We start from the raw sequence: 5862 nt of genomic DNA on the forward strand, positions 1-5862 counted from the left end.
CTAGCCTGAATCAATTAATGTCTCTGGGTATTTCAGTCTCACAGGTAACTTAACAACTAACCCAGACGAACTTTTTTTTTTGCATCTTATCTCTGGGGTTCCATGGATACAGGCAAAGCCTGTCTTTCTTTCTTTCTTTCCTTCTTTCCTTCTTTCTTTCTTTCTTTCCTTCCTTCCTTCTTTCTTTCTTTCTTTCTTTCTTTCTTTTCTTTCTTTCTTTCTTTCTTTCTTTCTTTCTTTCTTTCTTTCTTTCTTTCTTTCTTTCTTTCTTTTAAACTAATGTCATTATGATGGCCACTTGCCCTCTAGTGACAAGAACCAGTGACAGATAGATATTCCACTGGACAAAGTTTCTGGTCCACACGCGTATCAAAAGATGATAAAGGATCCAATGAATTCTTAATGTTCACTTCAATATCATATTCACTGTATTTGTCTAAAAATTTATTGATTCCCCCCTCAAGTAGTTGCTTAAGAAACAAACAGTGAAGATTTTATCAGTTGTCTAGCAGAGAATTTGTTCTTGAGGGTTTCTCACAGGCTGCCGTGAAGGAGTAGCTAGGGATGCGGTCATCGTCATGGAAAGACTCAAGCAGAGCAGAGGATTTGCTGCTGAGCTGTTGCATGGGGCTGCTGATGTGAGACTTTCTCCACTGGGAACCTTCTCTGCAGGGATGCTGTTCAGCCTGGGGATGCTAGGGAGTGGCAACTGGCTTTCCCAATGAGAGGAGGGAAGAAGAGAGACAGAGAGAAAAGCAGCTGAGAAAGGACATCAATGTCTTTATGGCACTGTGCCTCCTAGATCGAATAGTGGGCTCATAGGATAGCGATAGATCCTCTTATTTACTCCAATGACTTTAAGTTGAGTTTTTATGACTTTTGAAGGCACCTCGAGAGGAATTGCTATGTGCGGTATCCAAGTCATACTGAAATTCCAACTGTAGAACGTTGTGCTTATTTATTGAGGTAAAGAAGTCACCCAGTCTATCCCGGGGAGCTCCAATCTCAGAGTTCTCACTGCTCACAGTCCTAGGCTCTCGAGACACTCCTCCCATGATGCTTTGGAAGCATAAACTTGACATTGATTCACTGGGGCTTCTGGGGAAGGGTGCTTGTATGTGTTCTCAAATGTTTGCACTTTTCCAGGGAACAATCTGGAGACTTATCAGATCGATAAAGGGACTAGCAAACAAAAGTAGGTTATAATCACCACGTGGTCATAAAGTGTAATTATGAAAAGCTTGAGTTCTCACTTCTCCCAGGGGTCTTGGGCAGCTAGACTTTTGAAATAGAGAATCTGAAATAATGAAGCTGCAATGTTTACTAATATCATGAAGTGACTTACTTAAATATGTACCCATTAAGTGTTTAAAATACTTTCGGTAAAAAAATTCATTTTATCCCCAGCCATCTGCAGTTACCTCCATCAAGGATGGGGGAATGCATATAAATTTGACAAATGACTAAAGATCTGCTTTCCCAAATGCTTAAATATTCCTCCCATGTTGTGTGTAGAAATAAAATACTGTAGCTTGTTCTTTTTGCATAAAATAATTCTCAGCAATACCAATACGTCTCATGTGCCACTGATTGAATCTTGAATATTCATGAAGGCATTTAAAAACCTTCTGCTGCTATGCTACAACCTAATATTAAGAAATGGGTTCCACTTTCCTTTAGGAAGAAAGAATAACTGCAAATTAAATCAAAGCTGTTGCTTATCAGCAAGAGCAAGCCTAAAGAGAAAGAAAAAAAAAAAACTGTAAGAGGTGGGTGTGGGTGGATTAAGTTGCCAACGAAATATGAGTGTTTTATTGGTCTTGAGCCTGGAGAGACTAATATTCAAGCAGTGATGAATATCTTTAGACACCAAACATCCCCATGTATTTCCAAGTCCCATTGGGTAAACAGGCAGTTGAATTCCAGATGACGGAGGCAAAGTTGAAAGAAATGGAGCAGGGTTGCCCACCAAGAAACCCAGTAGGTAAATAGACACGTTGTCAAGCTGCCTTCTAGATATTTATGGATGTGCATAGATTAGCGCTGCTCTCTCACTTGGGCCGAGAAGCCCTGCTTCTCGTACGTGGTACGTCACAGTGCAGAAACTCATAACTGGTCAAAGTGCTGACAATAAGTGACTGCTGAGTGCTCAACCCTAAATGGAACACCTATACCAACCCCACTCAGGGCCCAGGGAACCTCACAGAATAGAAGCAGAAAGACTATAAAGACTGGAAGGTGAACAAGAGCGCTATAGAGTGGGGTCTTCGGATGGGACATGGCCCTCCCACTAACGAAATCACTGCAGTTATAGGGTCCTGCACAATGCTTGCACGGGTGAAGCCGACAAGATTCTGGCAGGAAGCATTCATCGGACTCGGTGGATTGCAAACAAAAAGTAAGGACGCGAGGGTGAGAGGGAGACACGGAGGGGATGTCCAGCGGGAGAGGGAAGTGGGAGTTGAGGTTGGGTCTATTGGAGATACAACGTAAATAGAGGACATTGTCAAAGAAAAAAAAAAAGAGAGACCTTTGAAAAGAAGCCCAGCAGGGTAAGGAACAGTTACCCAGGAACTTGCTTTGGATATAAATTCTTCCTGTGTAGACAGAAGGATAGAAACAGACTATGGCTGCATGGCCTGCTTGAGATGAAAGCATTTATTGGCCCATTATGACGGAATCACATAAACCCAAATCAGAGAGATACAGAGCAGTGTATTTCAATCTTAGAGCTATTGACATTTTAGATTCATAGTTATTAGTTGTTGGGGTTGCAGATTCTTGGGCCCTACCGCAGTACAATATGAACTGGGCCAATAATTGAATACGATTTCTTCCTTGGATGTGCTTGCTCCTTTTTTGCTGTTTCCCTGGGGGATTACTGTGGCAGATGTGCACATTTTATACTGCTAGATTGTTTTGCCAAATATTGGTAATTGTGTGCATTTCCACTAGAAGTGTTTGCAAATAGTCTTTCTTCTGGCAGTATTAATTTTGTTATTCTTTCTTTTCTTTTTTTCTTTTTTGCCAATCTGGTGGGCAAGCAGCAATTTACTTGTTTGTTTATTTTTCAAGACAGGCTTTCTCTGTGTAACAGCTCTGGATGTCCTGGAAATCTGTAGACCAGGCTGGCCTTGAACTCACAGAGATCTGCCTGCCAAGCGCTGGGATTAAAGGTGTGCGCTACCACTGCCCAGCAAGAAGTGATTCTTTTATTGTAAAGTCTAAACACGTTTGCAGTAGCAGTGAAGCTGAGAATCATACACGAAACAGCCACTCACATGAATCTTTTATCTAATAAATGTGGATTTACATACAGAAAGAATGATAAAAGTCTAAAACGGTCATAGTGAGATAGCTGGATGGCCCTGAGGAGAACAGATGTAGTTCAAGCCCAAGGACTTATTGCTGCAGAATTCCTTATTGCTAGGGAATGGTCAGTTTTCTGTTCTAGTCAGTCTTTAACTTGTTGTGTGAGGTCTATTCACTGCTATACATGTCAACTTCATCCAAAGAAACACAGAAACACCCCAAGCAATACATAACTTAATATATGGGCACTTTGGCTCACTTAAGTTGACTCAATGATTTTTCTGTTGAATGGTCTATATTCTTTTATTCATTTTCAAACCAGGGGTATTAACCAAGTCAATGTGCTGTAAATATTTTCTCAAAGTTCATATCCTTTAATTTTGTAAAATGATTTCTTATGATATAAACTTCCTTTTGGTGTTTGTTTGGTTTTTGAAACACGATCTCACTTTGTAGCTCAGGGTGGCCTGGAAATCATTATGCAGATAGACCAGGTTGGCCTTAAACATGAGGTACTCCTGCCTCAACCTCTCAAGTACTGGGGCTGTAGGTCACTATGGTCAGCAGCATATAACCTTTTAAATTATTGATTTAATACTTTACGATAAATGAATAACAGACTCACTAAAATTTAGTTGAAAATTCTACAGGTCATGTGGATGGCATCAATCTGATAATCACTTTGAATTTCTAGTCTTCTAAGTTGACCTTAGAAAAATTTTTGGGATTTATTGAGACTGTTCTTATGCTTTCAACTCTTAGAAAGTGCTTGGAAGAAGTTGAAGTGAGACCCTTTGCCCTTTTCCAGGAAAGGAACCCAGACCACCATCCCCATATGAGGGCCTTAGAGTTCAGAATCATTCAAACATATGCTAATTATGGCTGATTCTTAAAATGTGTTGAATGCATTTTGGAGGTTAATGATTGTAAGGGCTTACCATTATAAGGTATCAGTTTAGTCAATTTTTATTTTAACCTGAATGAAAATATGTATATGCATTGAGGAAAACGTTCAGTCTCTCCACTTTATGTAAAGGCTTCTCCATTCATTTTATTTTATATTACTTATTATCATGACTACTAGCATCAATTTAGTATCCTTCTAGATTTTAATCATATTGTTTTCATCAAGGGCAAAAATTGTGTAACATAACTTTTATAGCCTTCAGTACATGATTATATTAAATGTTAATTTTCAATTAATTTATTCATCTTTGGTGCTAGATTTATTTTTAAATAGAGGCTTTCATTTCTCATGTGTAGAGTCAGTCTCTCCCTACTCCTGGCTGTGAAACTACTTGCTATAAGATTATTGGCTCCTGTAATGCAAGTAAAATATTTTTTTTTAATTCACTTACCTTCTAGACATATAGGTCCAGTTTTTAGCTTGTATTTAAATGGTTGGTTGATAGCATCATCCTTTTTTTTAAGTTAGGCAAGAGAACAAATCATTTGAAACTGGAACAATTTTATTGCTGGGCACTCGTAAATATTTTCCTTTGGAAGAATTATAATTTTGATATGAAAGCATCCATAATAGGAGGGCCCACAGAGCCTTGAGGACCAATGACTTAATTGTTAATTATTCATGTTCTTATATTACTTATAGTAATATTTTGAAAGAATGTTCATATCTTTGAAAAGATGAGTAAACTGATTTTAAATTTGCATGCTGAGGCTGGGTGTGGTGGTGTATGCCTTTAACCCCAGGGCTCTGGAGTCAGTGGCAGGCAGAGCACTATGACTCTGAGACCAGCAAGTTCCAGGCCATCGGAGGCTACATGGTGAGAGACCATGTCTCATAAAATAATTAATTGATTAGTTTTGGAAAGTCCTCTTAAATAAATCGGGAAGGTGAGAGACTCAACAATAATCTCAGGTAAGAATATTATCTCTCGCTGGGCAGTGGTGGCACACGCCTTTAATCCCAGCACTCGGAGGCAGAGTCAGGTGGATCTCTGTGAGTTCGAGGCCAGCCTGGGCTACCAAGTGAGTTCCAGGAAAGGCGCAAAGCTACACAAAGAAACCCTGTCTCGAAAAACCAAAACCAAAACCAAACAAACATCTGTCTCATCTATCTATCTATCTATCTATCTATCTATCTATCTATCTATCTATCTATCTATCTATCTATCTATCTATCTATCTATCTATCTATCTATCTATCTATCTACCTACCTACCTACCTACCTACCTATCTAATCTATTTCGAGACAGGGTCCCTCTGCGTGCGTAGCCCTGGAACTCTCTGTAGATCAGGCTGACCTCGAACTCAGAGAGATCCACCTACCTCTGCTTCCCAAGTGCTGGGATTAAAGGCGTGCGCCACCACAGCCCGGCCCTTCCGTCTCTTCCCTCTTCTCTCCCCCGGCCCCCTTTTTCTCCCCAGTCTCTAGAAAGAAATTCCTATCCCGTGGCTACACGCCACTACAAAGGCGACCTTGGTCCAACAGAACTACAATTCCCAGCGTGCCGTGGGCCTCCGCGGTTGCAGTGCACCCTGGGAAAGGAAGTGTCCCGCTTCCCCCTCCCCCCCTCCCCATTGGCTCC

The sequence above is a fragment of the Peromyscus maniculatus genome, chromosome 18 (genome assembly GCF_049852395.1).
Source record: "Peromyscus maniculatus bairdii isolate BWxNUB_F1_BW_parent chromosome 18, HU_Pman_BW_mat_3.1, whole genome shotgun sequence".
NCBI classification, from domain to species: Eukaryota; Metazoa; Chordata; class Mammalia; order Rodentia; family Cricetidae; genus Peromyscus; species Peromyscus maniculatus.